Below are 17,939 nucleotides of genomic sequence, written 5' to 3'. Positions count from 1 at the left end.
CTGGAGCAGGTGATATGACAATATGTGAATGTAGAAGAATGTGAAACCTATCCAGGAGAGTTGGGATACAATAAAGGAATGTGATGTACTGGCCTGCACCAGTCCTGACAACATCAGAGTATGAGAAGTGGGCCTACACCTGTGCCCCCAACCAGTGCACTGAAACAGTAAGAATAATTGAATCAATATATGGTATATTGAAGGAGTCTGAAAAATGCAGTGTGCCAGTTTTGCAACAGGTATCACACTCTCCTTTGGTGCAGAAGGCTGTAAGTTCTATTACCACACCAGGTAGCTTGATTACTGACAGTGCAGTGCAGCATAAGAAGGGTGCTGTAGTCCTGAGTGTGTCATCCTTCAGATGAAATGTTAAACTTAGTTCCCTTCTGCCTGAGTTGGTGTTAGCTCAAACAGATGTAATAGATGCCAAAGCACCAATCAGTTCTCACCTGAAAAGATGCTAATAGCCTAGTGGGACTAACCCAGTTAACACATTCAGAGAAAGGAACACATTTGTTTGTTTGTGTCTTTCGGCTTTTCCCGGTTAGGGGTCGCCACAGTGAAACACCGGTCTGCTAATGATTGGCAGTAGAGTTTTACGTGCTGGCTTGCCGGGCCTAACGCACAACTTTCAACGAAGGAAGCCCGTTCACGCATGTCGCCACACAGAAGATGCTCTAACTGAGAATAGAACGGAGCACATGATAACAAGAAAATAAACACACAGGTTAACCGAATTGAGTCTATGCCTATATTACTGATATTCTCTAAAGCAGAGCATTAGTAAGACATGCACAAAAGTATTCACATGATAGTTGTCTAAAAACACATTTCAGTGAATGGAACACATGATAGCAAGATAAGAAAAATACACCTAAATGGGCTTAAATCCCTGAATTTGGCACTGATATTCTCTACACAAATGCAGTAGTAAGTTAAACCACAGAAAACTGTATAGTGAAGTTGACAGAAAACACACATTTTAGAGAATGTTGCAACAATGTTGAAAACTGAAAACTGAACATTGGAAAACTATATACCAAACAATAGGGGATTAAAACCTTTCTGTCAGTATAGTGACAATGTAAGCCGAAAAACAGGAAACCAAACCAGGATCCACAACTAAGAAATAAAGACAATTTTCCACAACAGCAATTTCAGGATGCAGGAACACCAAAGCATAAGATGAAATCCTTTTATTCCGACAAAAACATACAGACTACCTGCGAGGGTAGCTTTCGGTTTCTAAAAAAACAGCATCCTCCTCCTCAGTAATGGAAGCTGCCATGAATTCCGTTCCACCCTCCGTGGTTAACCTAGGTGCATTTGTTTCAACTCTTAAGTCTTTTTTTCCTGGCAGGTATGCTAACCCCTTTTGATATTCATAAGTGTCTCTAACTAATTTCTTTTGCTTGGTGGTTTTACTTTTAGAGACAAACATTTCAACTTTTTTAATTACTTTGTCGAAATTACTCTTGTAATCAAAAAAACAACAAATCCGTTGTTATACTAGTGTGTAGTGAATTAATTTCATCACGTAATGTAGACAATTTACTGTTGTTGTTACGTATTATAATGTCAAGCATTTGCATACCTGTTTAGTCAAACAAAGCAACCAGTTCGTTGAAACCGTCAGATCCGATGTCGACCCCCATAGGCAGCTTCCACAAACAAAGCCCTCTGGGGACCTGCTTCATCTCCTTAGCTTTGTTAAGAAAAGAATTGTCTAGTTGCATAGCCCTATATTTACGGCAAAGTTTTTCATACTTGTAAATCTGCTCCCGTAATGAAAGCGGATAGTGCTGCTGTCCTCGACTGTTGATACCTCCCACTTCTGGCGCTTCCTGGTTACTCTCAAAGCTTGGGGCCTCAAACCAAGAACCCAGTTCATGAACACGGCTTACACCACTCGGTGACACTGAATACCCCGGCCCTGCTGGGTTTCCTCTTCTTGTAGACACCTCATTGCTGTTGTTTAAAACACCACTGTAGGTGTTAGAATGAGTAACTCTTTGCCCCGGAGTGATACTCTCATTTGAGTGCAGAGTGAACAACCGCACTTCAGAGTCCGTTGGGCTAACCTCATTTACATTTCTCTGAGTTTTAACTTCTCCGTATATCTTGACCAATTTACCCAAAACGTTAGTCAATTCTTTAAGGATATCCTCCATGCCAGATGCAACGCCCTCCAAAAAAGTTGCTGAATGGAACAAAAAATAAAAGCCGAAAAACAGGAAACCAAACCAGGATCCACAACTAAGTAATAAAGACAATTTTCCACAACAGCAATTTCAGGATGCAGGAACACCAAAGCATAAGATGAAATCCTTTTATTCCGACAAAAACATACAGACTACCTGCGAGGGTAGCTTTCGGTTTCTAAAAAAACAGCATCCTCCTCCTCAGTAATGGAAGCTGCCATGAATTCCGTTCCACCCTCCGTGGTTAACCTAGGTGCATTTGTTTCAACTCTTAAGTCTTTTTTTCCTGGCGGGTATGCTAACCCCTTTTGATATTCATAAGTAACTAATTTCTTTTGCTTGGTGGTTTTACTTTTAGAGACAAACATTTCAACTTTTTTAATTACTTTGTCGAAATTACTCTTGTAATCAAAAAACAACAAATCCGTTGTTATACTAGTGTGTAGTGAATTAATTTCATCACGTAATGTAGACAATTTACTGTTGTTGTTACGTATTATAATGTCAAGCATTTGCATACCTGTTTGGTCAAACAAAGCAACCAGTTCGTTGAAACCGTCAGATCCGATGTCGACCCCCATAGGCAGCTTCCACAAACGAAGCCCTCTGGGGACCTGCTTCATCTCCTTAGATTTGTTAAGGAAAGAATTGTCTAGTTGCATAGCCCTATATTTACGGCAAAGTTTTTCATACTTGTAAATCTGCTCCCGTAATGAAAGCGGATAGTGCTGCTGTCCTTGACTGTTGATACCTCCCACTTCCGGCGCTTCCTGGTTACTCTCAAAGCTTGGGGCCTCAAACCAAGAACCCAGTTCATGAACACGGCTTACACCATTCGGTGACGCTGAATACCCCGGCCCTGCTGGGTTTCCTCTTCTTGTAGACACCTCATTGCTGTTGTTTAAAACACCACTGTAGGTGTTAGAATGAGTAACTCTTTGCCCCGGAGTGATACTCTCATTTGAGTGCAGAGTGAACAACCGCACTTCAGAGTCCATTGGGCTAACCTCATTTACATTTCTCTGAGTTTTAACTTCTCCGTATATCTTGACCAATTTACCCAAAACGTTAGTCAATTCTTTAAGGATATCCTCCATGCCAGATGCAATTCCTTAAAGAATTGACTAACGTTTTGGGTAAATTGGTCAAGATATACGGAGAAGTTAAAACTCAGAGAAATGTAAATGAGGTTAGCCCAACGGACTCTGAAGTGCGGTTGTTCACTCTGCACTCAAATGAGAGTATCACTCCGGGGCAAAGAGTTACTCATTCTAACACCTACAGTGGTGTTTTAAACAGCAATGAGGTGTCTACAAGAAGAGGAAACCCAGCAGGGCCGGGGTATTCAGCGTCACCGAATGGTGTAAGCCATGTTCATGAACTGGGTTCTTGGTTTGAGGCCCCAAGCTTTGAGAGTAACCAGGAAGCGCCGGAAGTGGGAGGTATCAACAGTCGAGGACAGCAGCACTATCCGCTTTCATTATGGGAGCAGATTTACAAGTATGAAAAACTTTGCCGTAAATATAGGGCTATGCAACTAGACAATTCTTTTCTTAACAAATCTAAGGAGATGAAGCAGGTCCCCAGAGGGCTTCGTTTGTGGAAGCTGCCTATGGGGGTCGACATCGGATCTGACGGTTTCAATGAACTGGTTGCTTTGTTTGACCAAACAGGTATGCAAATGCTTGACATTATAATACGTAACAACAGTAAATTGTCTACATTACGTGATAAAATTAATTCACTACACACTAGTATAACAACGGATTTGTTGTTTTTTGATTACAAGAGTAATTTCGACAAAGTAATTAAAAAAGTTGAAATGTTTGTCTCTAAAAGTAAAACCACCAAGCAAAAGAAATTAGTTAGAGACACTTATGAATATCAAAAGGGGTTAGCATACCCGCCAGGAAAAAAAGACTTAAGAGTTGAAACAAATGCACCTAGGTTAACCACGGAGGGTGGAACGGAATTCATGGCAGCTTCCATTACTGAAAAGGAGGATGCTGTTTTTTTAGAAACCGAAAGCTACCCTCGCAGGTAGTCTGTATGTTTTTGTCGGAATAAAAGGATTTCATCTTATGCTTTGGTGTTCCTGCATCCTGAAATTGCTGTTGTGGAAAATTGTCTTTATTACTTAGTTGTGGATCCTGGTTTGGTTTCCTGTTTTCGCTTTTATTTTTGTTCCATTCAGCAACTTTGGAGGGCGTTGCATCTGGCATGGAGGATATCCTTAAAGAATTGACTAACGTTTTGGGTAAATTGGTCAAGATATACGGCGAAGTTAAAACTCAGAGAAATGTAAATGAGGTTAGCCCAACGGACTCTGAAGTGCGGTTGTTCACTCTGCACTCAAATGAGAGTATCACTCCGGGGCAAAGAGTTACTCATTCTAACACCTACAGTGGTGTTTTAAACAACAGCAATGAGGTGTCTACAAGAAGAGGAAACCCAGCAGGGCCGGGGTATTCAGCGTCACCGAATGGTGTAAGCCGTGTTCATGAACTGGGTTCTTGGTTTGAGGCCCCAAGCTTTGAGAGTAACCAGGAAGCGCCGGAAGTGGGAGGTATCAACAGTCGAGGACAGCAGCACTATCCGCTTTCATTTACGGGAGCAGATTTACAAGTATGAAAAACTTTGCCGTAAATATAGGGCTATGCAACCAGACAATTCTTTTCTTAACAAATCTAAGGAGATGAAGCAGGTCCCCAGAGGGCTTCGTTTGTGGAAGCTGCCTATGGGGGTCGACATCGGATCTGACGGTTTCAACGAACTGGTTGCTTTGTTTGACCAAACAGGTATGCAAATGCTTGACATTATAATACGTAACAACAACAGTAAATTGTCTACATTACGTGATGAAATTAATTCACTACACACTAGTATAACAACGGATTTGTTGTTTTTTGATTACAAGAGTAATTTCGACAAAGTAATTAAAAAAGTTGAAATGTTTGTCTCTAAAAGTAAAACCACCAAGCAAAAGAAATTAGTTAGAGACACTTATGAATATCAAAAGGGGTTAGCATACCCGCCAGGAAAAAAAGACTTAAGAGTTGAAACAAATGCACCTAGGTTAACCACGGAGGGTGGAACGGAATTCATGGCAGCTTCCATTACTGAGGAGGAGGATGCTGTTTTTTTAGAAACCGAAAGCTACCCTCGCAGGTAGTCTGTATGTTTTTGTCGGAATAAAAGGATTTCATCTTATGCTTTGGTGTTCCTGCATCCTGAAATTGCTGTTGTGGAAAATTGTCTTTATTACTTAGTTGTGGATCCTGGTTTGGTTTCCTGTTTTTCGGCTTTTATTTTTTGTTCCATTCAGCAACTTTTTTGGAGGGCGTTGCATCTGGCATGGAGGATATCCTTAAAGAATTGACTAACGTTTTGGGTAAATTGGTCAAGATATACGGAGAAGTTAAAACTCAGAGAAATGTAAATGAGGTTAGCCCAACGGACTCTGAAGTGCGGTTGTTCACTCTGCACTCAAATGAGAGTATCACTCCGGGGCAAAGAGTTACTCATTCTAACACCTACAGTGGTGTTTTAAACAACAGCAATGAGGTGTCTACAAGAAGAGGAAACCCAGCAGGGCCGGGGTATTCAGCGTCACCGAATGGTGTAAGCCGTGTTCATGAACTGGGTTCTTGGTTTGAGGCCCCAAGCTTTGAGAGTAACCAGGAAGCGCCGGAAGTGGGAGGTATCAACAGTCAAGGACAGCAGCACTATCCGCTTTCATTACGGGAGCAGATTTACAAGTATGAAAAACTTTGCCGTAAATATAGGGCTATGCAACTAGACAATTCTTTTCTTAACAAATCTAAGGAGATGAAGCAGGTCCCCAGAGGGCTTCGTTTGTGGAAGCTGCCTATGGGGGTCAACATCGGATCTGACGGTTTCAACGAACTGGTTGCTTTGTTTGACCAAACAGGTATGCAAATGCTTGACATTATAATACGTAACAACAACAGTAAATTGTTTACATTACGTGATGAAATTAATTCACTACACACTAGTATAACAACGGATTTGTTGTTTTTTGATTACAAGAGTAATTTCGACAAAGTAATTAAAAAAGTTGAAATGTTTGTCTCTAAAAGTAAAACCACCAAGCAAAAGAAATTAGTTAGAGACACTTATGAATATCAAAATGGGTTAGCATACCCGCCAGGAAAAAAAGACTTAAGAGTTGAAACAAATGCACCTAGGTTAACCACGGAGGGTGGAACGGAATTCATGGCAGCTTCCATTACTGAGGAGGAGGATGCTGTTTTTTTAGAAACCGAAAGCTACCCTCGCAGGTAGTCTGTATGTTTTTGTCGGAATAAAAGGATTTCATCTTATGCTTTGGTGTTCCTGCATCCTGAAATTGCTGTTGTGGAAAATTGTCTTTATTACTTAATAGTGACAATGTAAACATCAAACCATGAGTGCACTGAGCTGTTTTATATATATATATATATATATATATATATATATATATATATATATATATATATATATATATACATACACACATATGTTTAGTTTTCTTCATATTTGCATAATAAGTTATTAGAGCATGACATAGATTTTTTGCAGACTCATACAAGGTGGACCTGAAAATTTAAAAAAAAATGCGGTACTGAAAAGAAATTTAATAAAGTAAATGCTTTCTTAGGTACAAATGTCACTACTTCATCAGACTGAATTAAAATGTTAAAAATAAAAGGAATATACACCATACAAATTTCTTTTCAGTACCGCATGTTCTTGCCATTTTTTGTTTTAATTTTCAGTAGCTTATTTTCATTTTTTCAGTTTGTCCAAGGTGGACCTCATTGGATTTCAGCCCCTGCCTTCCTAAGTCATATTCTAAAGACCAGTGCATTATCAATTGAAACCACAGAAGAACTTATAATTAAAGGGTCAAAGAAACACATTTGAAGGGAATGTTACAACAGTTCACAACAATGAATTTTTATAAGCCCTTTGTGGACATGTGTATGTTGTTTCCATCTATGCCACGAACATCTTATAGTTTGGAATTGGGAGTATAAGGGCAGAGATGAAAAACAGCAGCAAGTATAGGGTACAACACAGGTTGAGTCACCAAGGAATGAATGAGATGGAAGTGGGATGGGAGGCCCATATTTCTCAGTGTCTCAGTTCAACAATGGTATATGAATCCATAAATAAATTTGTTTACAAGTACTAGCCCCTTACATAATTTACAACTTGATGATAGCAATGCAATGCATGATATCAACAAGAGACATACACCTAAATGAGACTGAACCAGTACCTTTGTAACTAATATTCTCCAGACCAGTGCACTAGCATGGCATGCTATAGAAGCATGTGTAGAAGAGGTTTCTCAAAAACACATTTTAGGTGCATGTTAGAATAGTGCTGATAAGTGAAAACTGCATATTGCAAAACAATATACAGCAATCAGAGGCTCATCATCCATCTACTGTATTGACAATGTACACATCACTTCATGAGCACAATGATGCATGGGAGCAGTTACAGTAAAAATGCACTTCTCTTTATTTCACTATTGCTTGGTGTCACACATCAACTGACAGTACAGTTGCATGAGAGATGCCAAGATCGTAGCACATTCAAAGGATTTTCTCAATTTTTCCAATAAGAAGAAAACTGTAATCTCTCTGTGGTTCTATATGACTGCTGATGGAATGTGTGTAGTGTTACCATTTGTTTTTTGACTATATGATAGGCTGGAAAGGGAAATATAGGACAGAAATGAAAAGAGGAAGCAAGCAGAAGCTGCAACAAAAGATGGGCAATTGATGAATGAGCAGGATGGAGGTGGGAGGAATCATACTTCTCGGCATCTTAGCGCAATAATCATTGGTGAATTACAACACTAGTAGTAATATTTTAATGTCCAAAATCCTGAATGATTTTTATCAGAAATCTACACCTTTCTATAATGAACAATTGAAATAAATCATGAATGCATTAATTAAATCTAGAGAAGCTGAGAGGCATAGGTGGGAGGTCTCTATATATATTTTTAGTTGAGAAGGGAATGTTGGTGGTGCAAGTCAGAGAAGTAAGAGGTGAGTAAATGGGGCAAGGTAGATCACAGGAGAAGACAGGAAAGATTGACAGGGTGTGTGGTAACATAGTGAAGAATGAGGAACACAGCGTTAAAGGAGACATCAGACTGAGGGCAGACAGTTGTTAGGGGGTGGATCGGATGACATACAGTGGTGGACAAAAATACAAAAGGAAAGGGTACAATGGGTTTGGGGAAAGGATGCAGTCTCTTTCAGCTTCAGCATAGTGAAAGATTACTCCTCAGCCTGGAAGCCATCAGCACTGGGTACTATCTCAGAAACAAAAGCAGCACAGAGCAGGGACATGACCCGAAAAAAAGTTGCTGGAGCATGGTCACTATGCATCCAGTGCAAGAGACCAATCCCCTCTCTATTATCTCCATCACAAGCTCTGCCAACTCCTGACAGATGACAAAGAGTCACCTCCACCTGCACTGCTTCTGCCAAGTATCACTGCACCACCATCCAGTGCTGGGCTACCTGAAACAGGTGGTGTAAGCAGGATAGGAGGTTTGGAAGTAACTCTGGCAAGCATGGGCCCAGATGTGCCAGACTTGCCTCTAGGAGTGGTAGTGCTGCTGCTGCCACCAGGGGGTAGACTACAGGCCATACTAGTGTGGTCAGTGTAGGTCATTGTACTGCTGCATATAACAGTAACAGAAATGAAGAGACATAATTAAATATAAACGCATAAAAGAGAAATGATAGCAAAAAGCAAAGTGGAGGAAGAAACATCCAAAAAAATGAAACTGCATTCTTAACTATGTTGTTATTCATAATACAGTGAATGAAAATAGACTTTTAATAAAAGGATCTACTCAGTTATGTCATGAACTGTTTGTCTGTGTAATTATATCTGAGGGTGCAGGGCCGTAAACCAACACCCATCAGCACATGCAGTCTGACCTAACAGCATAATAACTGTGGGAGCTATTTATTTGGCAGCATATCTGTGCTTGTGCCCAATGATGCTATTTAAGTTGTAACAACAATACAACTGCAAATAAACATGTGAAACATGCTTATCACCCAACAAAAATGTTAACTACAGGTGACAGACATTGGATAGATATGTGTAATGTATATTGTGAAATGCCCATCCAAGTAATAGTTATGTCTAAGGCATATATGGAGCTTGTAATGGTGCAATGATATTACTGGGATTACACACATAAAAGTATACTATGACATCAGCATGCTTTTCTTTGGGGGGTAAACAATTGCACCCACAGCCATTCTATCAATTTTAGTGCACTTAGATTTAACATGATGAGCCACTTCTCCACCTATGGGGGGGATGCAGAAGCAAAAGCCTATCATCACAGTCATACTAATTCCAGTAAGGTATGGCAATGCTGATTGATGTGGTCCTGCTATTTAAATTTATATACCATTAATTTTAATTGCTGCAAGTGTCATTATGCAAACAGACTCAGCTTTCACAACAAAGGCTATACTTATGCTGGCACTCTCTTAAGCACTCATGTCTGTCGCCATGCATCTTCCTGTTCCTTATAAATGTCTGCAGGGGATGGAGATAGGGAAAAAACAGAATAAAAAAATATATGGTGGCATGCATTGGCAATGTGTTTAGTTATTGACAGGATTCAATATATATATAATGAAAGTGGTGGTCAAGTCTTAACTTCATCTTCCCATCATCCAAGAAGTTCAGGCTTGGTGAAAGGATTGTTCCCCATGTGTGGGATGACAGTAGCATGGGTGACAGCCTTGGCCCAACTGTTCCAAGCATTACCCTTATATTGGACACAGTTAAGTTCTTCTACAGGGCCTGGAGTGTTAATACTTATGGAGGATGTCCAAAATATCTTGGACTCCTCCTCTCACAACCTCTGTGCTCAGAAAGGCGCACAACCTTCACCTTTTCCAGTCATATTTGTCTCACCTTCAAAGATCTCAGGAAAAATAGCAGACACTCGGTTCCCAAAACAATTCTCCCATGTTCCATCATCCGAGCAATGAAGGGCACCAATGGAAACTCAATTTGCACAATGAATGATAGAATAATAGACTATAGGTACTGTATTCGTATAATTCCAATGACACTTTAAGGTGTGAACCATGGTAGACTTCCAATCCCCCTTTTTACTGCTAAGAATATACTCACAGCAGTGATTTCATCTTCAGATGGTTTAAGATAGCATGACCATTGCTCTCAGCCTTCTCTCTGTTGACTCCCACCACTCCTAATGTTGAACAAATGGGCAACAGGTGGAACACTTACTAACAGCTTACCAAAAGCTAGAGCTAGGAATCTTATAGCATGATTAAAATGCTTTATGAGGCAAATTCATATTATTCTTTGTTATTTGCTATGGATAGCAATACAAAAAATGGTTAACACTTGAATGTGTGACAGACCCTTTCAATGTAAAAATGCAAAGAACATGGCTCTTTAAAACTTAAATTGAGGAATGTTCCTCATAATGAAGTATATCTGAGAGGTATTAGCATAGCATTTTCCTGCTCTTGTAATCTGGGCTTCCTCCTCATGTGCAGAGTTGACCTCAGGTGTTTGGTATTGTGTACAACTCAATAAGATGTTTATCAGATTTGCTTGTCATGGAAAATTAAGTAATTCAGCAAAAATAATTAGATGAGTTCTGATTTATTTGTATTTGTTTTTTCAGGTAGAACACTGGTTTCCATAGACAATTTTCAGACTCAGCCTGGGAGAAGTGCCTGGTTAAGTGACTTATACAGAGTTTCACAATTGGACAATCGAAGCTAAGGGAATCAAACCTTGCAGTACTGGACTACAGGATACAGCTTGCTAACAGCTCCTTAATCCTCTAAACCAACTGTCAGATGGTCAGTATTGGCATACTTATCATCCCCAGAGGGGGTATGTTTCTCAATATAAACATAACAGCAATCACAGATCCTCTTTGTGCTACAGATGACAAACTTGGGTTTGAATCCTACATCTTATTGCCTCAAGAAATTGTAGCTACATAAGATTATCTTCTTACAAAGATATATGGCACATTTTTCACCTACTTCTTTGTGCAAAGGTAGCCTTTTTGTACTATTTAGTGCAAAGCCTGGAAGTGCTGTCAGTGTTTCAGCTTATCTAAATGTATTGGCCAAAGCTCTCTGAAAGGGTACATTTCAAGTGTACTGGCTGTAGCAGCATGCAGGCACATTACAGTAGGGTGTCACAATGTAAGTGTGTAATACACTAGTGTAATGTTGTGTGCCTTAAACATTTGTAATTACAATATAATTTCTACAAAGGCTGTGGGTAATGATAATGTGCTTGTTAAGCTGTATGTTTGTTAACTTGCTTTCATGCATTGGTAGTTTTTTGGAAGGGAGGGAGATTGTGCTTAGGACAGCGTAGGACACAATAATCCCTGACATTCATGTAAAGATTATTTTGTGGATACACATAAGCCCTTGTCAGGGCCTAAAAAAGAACAAAACATGGCAGGATCACAGCCATTAATTCCAGTGTTTTCCATACCAGTTGAGTTCTGCCTAAGAAATGGGAGCAGAAGTCCACAGCCACTCATAAGCCCATGTTTTTTTGTGAAAATTAGGTGGTATTAGAGGCCTTCCATCCCTATAGTAGATGGTTCTTTACAGTGCTTTCCACCAACCAGCCCTTCTCTATCCATGTCTGGTCAGAAGTTACAATTAGTCTTAATATTGTGGGTGGTCAGGATCAAACCTATAATATGGTTCTCCTCAATGAGACCAATGCGACTTCAACTACCCAAACATAGACTGGGAGCATTACTCTAGCTCCAACACCCTAGCCCAAAGGTTCCTAGAATTTATAAACTCAAATGCTATGGAACAACTTGTTACCACTCCCACAAGAGGGGAAAACATACTGGACATGATCATCACCAACATGGGGACTCTATGCTCCAGACCAGAAGTGTATCCCTCACTGGTAAGATCAGACCATAAACTAATCTCACTGGATATTCACATCCCGACCCCACCCCCTGCCCAGAATACCACAGTGAAAAACTTTTCTAAAGCAAATTTCACACTCCTCAAAACCCGAGGTGGAATCCTTCAAAGCCCCCGGGCCTGTGGAAAATACGGCCCAGACTGCAGAATCCTTTATAAACGCATTCTATGAACACCTTCAGGAATGCATGGATCATGCAATCCCAAATAAAACCAAGACCCAATCCTCCAAAGGCAGACGTCCTGTCTGGTGGACCCCAGCCATAAACAAACTATACAATAGAAGGAGGAAGCTACTAAATGATAGAGCAAAATCCCAAAAAGGGAAGGCATCTCTGATCAGTATTAGCAAAAAATTACTGGCACTCATAAAATCGTCTAAGGTCAGCTTCGAGAGAAAAATTGCACAGGACACTAAGGATAATCACAGGGCTTTCTTTAGTTATGTTAGGAATCTGGGTGGGAATTCCCAGATATGCTCAGAATTAGTCCAAAATGACAAAAAATACACTGAACCCACAGACATTGCCAACATCCTAGCTGCCAGGTTGAGCGCAAACTCCCCCCCCCCACCAAAAGGGCAAATATCTTTCCCAGTAGAGTGCTGCCCCCCTGACATCTCAGATGCTCAGGTAAGAGCCGCCCTCTCCAAAGCAATAAACACAGCATCAATGGGACCAGACGGTGTCCCGGGCTGCATCCTACATGAACTCCAAGAAGAGCTAAACCCAAACATAAAACTACTATTCAGTCTCAGCCTTACTACAGGATATGTACCCAAAGAGTAGCGTACAGCAACAGTGGTCCCTCTCCACAAAGGTGGTGCCTCAACGGATCCTGGAAACTATCGCCCCATAAGCCTGACTAGCTTGGTCTGCAAAGCTATGGAAAGGATCATCATGGACCTCATAAATAAAGATATTGGGGACCTACAGACACTGGATCCTACCCAGTTTGGCTTTGTTAAGGGCAGATCATGCCTCTTAAACCTGGTCGATTTCTTTGAAACAGTCACCAAGGCCATTGACAAGGGGAAGGTGGTCCACACAGCCTACCTGGACCTCGCAAAAGCCTTTGATACAATACCCCACTCAGGCATTATAGATAAGCTCACCAGCTTAAATATAAACCCCTATGTCACTAGATGGGCTGCAAACTGGCTCAAGGACAGAACCCACATGGACAGAACCCACATGGTTAAAATTGCTGGAGCCATGTCAGACTCCAAACCAGTTACAAGTGTCGTCCCACAAGGCTCAGTCCTGGGACCTCTCTTGTTCGGTATATATTTCTCAGAGGTACAGGCCAACATGGAAGGACTGTGGCTGACCAAGTTCACAGATGACTGCAAACTGGGTGCCATAATCGACTCTCCAGCCGACACAAGCATCCTCCAAAAGGGCCTCACAGAAACAGACAACTGGTGCCAGAGCCATGGCCTCAAGCTAAATGCCAAAAAGTGTATAGTCATTCCCTTTGGCAAAAACAAAGTGCCCACAAATTACCACATAGGTGGTAATCCATTAAGTACAGAAGAAGTAATTAGGGACCTGGGGACCCAAGTTGATAGCAATCTCTCATTTGACAACCACGTGGCCAAAGTGGTTAGAAAAACATTTTATATAGCCCACCTAATCATGAAGGGATTCACATCTAGATCAGGGAGGTCATCGTGCCTCTTTACTCATCCCTCATCAGGCCCATAATTGAGTACAATGCCCCTTTTGGGATGTACCTTACCAGACACCTGCAGCAACTGGAAAGACCCCAAAAGTACCTCACCAAGAGGATCAAAGGGCTCAAACAGATGCCATATGCTGCCCGGTTAAAGAAACTCCAGCTCTACTCAGTGGCATCCCGCCTGCTCAGAGGCGATCTGTGCCTGACGTATAAAGCCATGTCCAACCCGGAATTAATGGACATGCTGCACCTCAGAAAATCCAAATCCCATTGAGCTACGTGCTCGAGGGACTTAAACCTTAGCACTGAAATAAATAGGACATGCTGGAGGGACAGATTCATAACCCAGAGGCTCCCTTCACTCTGGAATAAAATCCCAGTCCAGGTTAGGCAGAGTCCCTCATTGACTCTCTTCAAGAGGAATCTTGATAAGTGGATGGGAGATTGTAGGTTTACCCCGGGTATCACTTCTGTGTCACTGTTAGACAGAGGCACAGTATACTAACCTCGAAAAAGGGCATAGCAAAATTAATTTAAAATGGGTGGCAAAAGCCAAACACACTCTGGCTAGGCTTATAAATGCCCTAGGGCAGATAGCCCAGTATGAACCTATGAACCTGTGCTGCCACCCACAGAGCAGAGGCCATAGAACTAAAAATGGAGGCTGACAGGTGGTAGGTCTTCTAATGAACCACTCCTTACAGAGAGTTCCTGGCCTCACTTAAGAGCAGTACTTCATCCATGGAGTTCCATGTTGTGGTGCCAGATGCTGAAGAAGGGTTGGATAGAGCCCAGGGAATTTTAACTTATGCTGCCCCAGGTATGTAGCCCTACTGTCACTATCTGCTCCAGTTTTTACTTGTTAGTCACAATGCAGTTTATAATGCCTGTCTTACTAATGGCATATAAGTACATCTGGCATCCACGTGCAACATCCATTAGACAAAGTTTGGACAGGGTTCTAACTTGGTAGCATATTGCTATAGGTGTAATGATATCACTTGCATGTGTAGTCGTGGTGCCTAGTCATACTTATAATACATATGTTTTTTACTGGCAGATTTAACTGCCTAGTGTAATACCTGATCTTAAGAAGTGAAAGCAGGGAGTACTTAATAATTGTTAAGATCAGGTCTCACACTGTAAAAGTGCTTAACTGATTTGTCTTTTTCTGAATAATTATCATGCTCCATGCACTACATTATTGTTTTCTGAAGTGCTGTCCACATGTCTTTATTCCTGTCCTTCATTTTGCCATAAGATATACAGTTGTACATACATAAACCATTGTATGCTTAGAATGTCATGCTTGTCCCTCATTTTCTGGAATGAAAGTAAGTTATTCTCCTAGAACTTGCTAATTGCTAACAATATCTATTGCAAATTTAGTACCATAACTTATCTGATGATTTCTCCTACTTATTACCTGCCTTACCTTTTCATTATACCATATTCTTGTTCCTGCTCCATTCCTCTACTTTCATTAGACCCATTATGCCTACACTATTCAGGGAACATCTTTCCCCAGTTCCATGCAACCTCATATACCTTCCCCTCATAGGCAGCGCCTATCCAGTTAGTCAGATTACATGCACTAGTAGTAGATGCCACACAAACAAGACACCATCCTCCACACAGTGTTGGTGCATAAGCCAGGTTTTAGGAAAGTTGAGTCACTGTGTCCCTAAAATAAAAAAATCTATAATTTCTTACAGCAATACAAGACAGAGAGCACTGTGTGTAATGGAGAAATGTCACAACAAATTTATAACTAAAGGAGTTTTTATGATGATAATCAAAATGTTTTTTTCCCAGTGCATCTATAAGATCTGCTTCCACCTTCAGTGAGCAAGTTTGTATTCTGTTGTTTTAAACTATGTATTTTTATTAATTTTCACATACTATTTTCTCCTTATTACTTTTTACCCATAAATGCAAGTACAGGTACCTCCCTGGACTACATGAAAACAGACATGGAAGAGCTCTCTGATCGTGTAGCCCAGGCTGGTAAGACCCTGACCCTGAGTGGCATCCTGCCCTCACCAAGAATGATACCTCATTATAAAGAAAAAAATTATCAATTTCAACAATTGGCTAAACTTCTGGTGCCATTCAAAGGGGATCCAGTGTCTGTCAGCCTGGGATGACATGCTCGAAAAGCAGTGTTGCTTCACAAGAGATGGCTTGCACCTGTCACCCCTAGGCTTTTAAATACTGGCCAAGGCTCTTGCTGCCCCCATAGTGCCTTTTTTAGGCAAGGCTCAAAAGTCAAACCCACCTCAGTAAACAGCACAATTAACAAAAAACTGAGGGTTGTGCTACTTAACGCCAGGAGTTTAAATCTCAAAATGCACACACTCAAAGGACTCCTCAGTATGGAGAACATCAACATCTGTGCAGTAACTGAAACCTGGTTCAACGATCCAGAGAGCACCCCAGCACTACCAGGCTACAACTCATACCACATGTTTCGGCCACAGAACACGGACTGAAACACAAAAGGAGGGGGTGTATCCATATTCATCAAGGTTAGTGGCACAGCATGATGCCTCTGAGATTATCCATGTGCAACTAACAGTGGGCAAATCTGCAGTGCAAATTGTGGCCTGCTACTGATCACCTTCCATGACCCAGGGCCACCACTCCACCTTTCTGGAGACACTGGAAAACATGAAGATCCTACAGAACACCCTGATATTGGGCGCTTTCAATTACCCTACCATTCACTGGGAAAACTACTCGAGTACAAATTCCCAGGCCCAGCGCTTCCTGGAATTCATCAACTCAAATGCCCTGGATCAGCTGGTAAACTCCACTATGAGAGGTGAAAACATATTGGACCTGATCATCACCAACATGGGTGACAGATGTTCCACACCGGAGGTCAACCCGTCACTGGTTAGATCAGACCATAAACTAATCACTCTGGATGTCTACACCCCACCACTACCCCCAACTAAGGAAACAACAGTAAAAACTTTTCTAAAGCAAACTTCACCTTACTTAAGACAGAGGTGGTAAGTTTCACAGTCCCCACGCTAAAGGATAACACTGCCCAAGATGCAGAAACCTTTACAAATGCACTCAATGAGCACCTACAAGGATGCATGGATCGTGCCATCCCTAGCAAAACCAAGACTCACTCCTCTAAGAGAAGGAAATCAGTTTGGTGGACCCCTGCAATAAACAAGCTATACAATAGAAGGAGGAAACTAGTTCAGAAAAAAAGCAAATCCCAAGAAGGAAAGACATCCCTGATCAGTATCAGTAAGAAACTAAGATCCCTCATGAAATCATCCAAAGCTAACTTCGAAAGAAAAATAGCCAAGGATTCAAAAGATAACCACAAAGCTTTCTTTAGCTATGTTAAGAATCTAAGTGGCAACTCGCAGATATGCACTGAACTAAATAGCACAAAATATACTGAACCTACTGATATTGCCAGCATCCTGGCAGATAGATTCAGTGCAAACTTCACCCCCCTCTCACCTCCAAAAGGGCCCACAGCAATACCGGAAAAGTGTAGTGTCCAAAAAATCACAGATGCACAGGTGAAAACAGCCCTTTCAAAGCCAAAAACACAGCGCCAATGGGACCAGATGGTGTCCCAGGCTGCGTCTTGCATGAACTACAGAACAAACTAACCCCCCACCTAGACACTCTGTTCAACCTCAGCCTCTCCACAGGCTACGTGCCCATAGAATGGTGCACAGCAACGGTTATTCCTCTCCACAAAGGAGGGGCCACAACTGACCATGATAACTATCGCCCCATAAGCCTGACTAGCCTGGTCTGCAAGGCTATGGAGCGCATCATCATGGAACTCATTAACAAAGACATTGGGAACCTCCAAACACTTGACCTGACCCAGTTCGGCTTTCTTAAGAGCAGATCATGCCTACTAAACCTGGTTGACTTCTTCGAGACAGTCACCAAGGCCATAGATGAGGGAAAGATGGTTCACACAGGTTACCTTGACCTTGCCAAGGCTTTCGACACCATTCCCCACTTGGGTATTACAGAAAAACTCATCAGCCTGAACATA

The sequence above is a fragment of the Protopterus annectens genome, chromosome 2.part2, assembly GCF_019279795.1.
Source record: "Protopterus annectens isolate FY-2018-M chromosome 2.part2, PAN1.0, whole genome shotgun sequence".
Classification (NCBI taxonomy): domain Eukaryota; kingdom Metazoa; phylum Chordata; order Ceratodontiformes; family Protopteridae; genus Protopterus; species Protopterus annectens.
Note: the sequence above shows the minus strand (reverse complement) of the source record.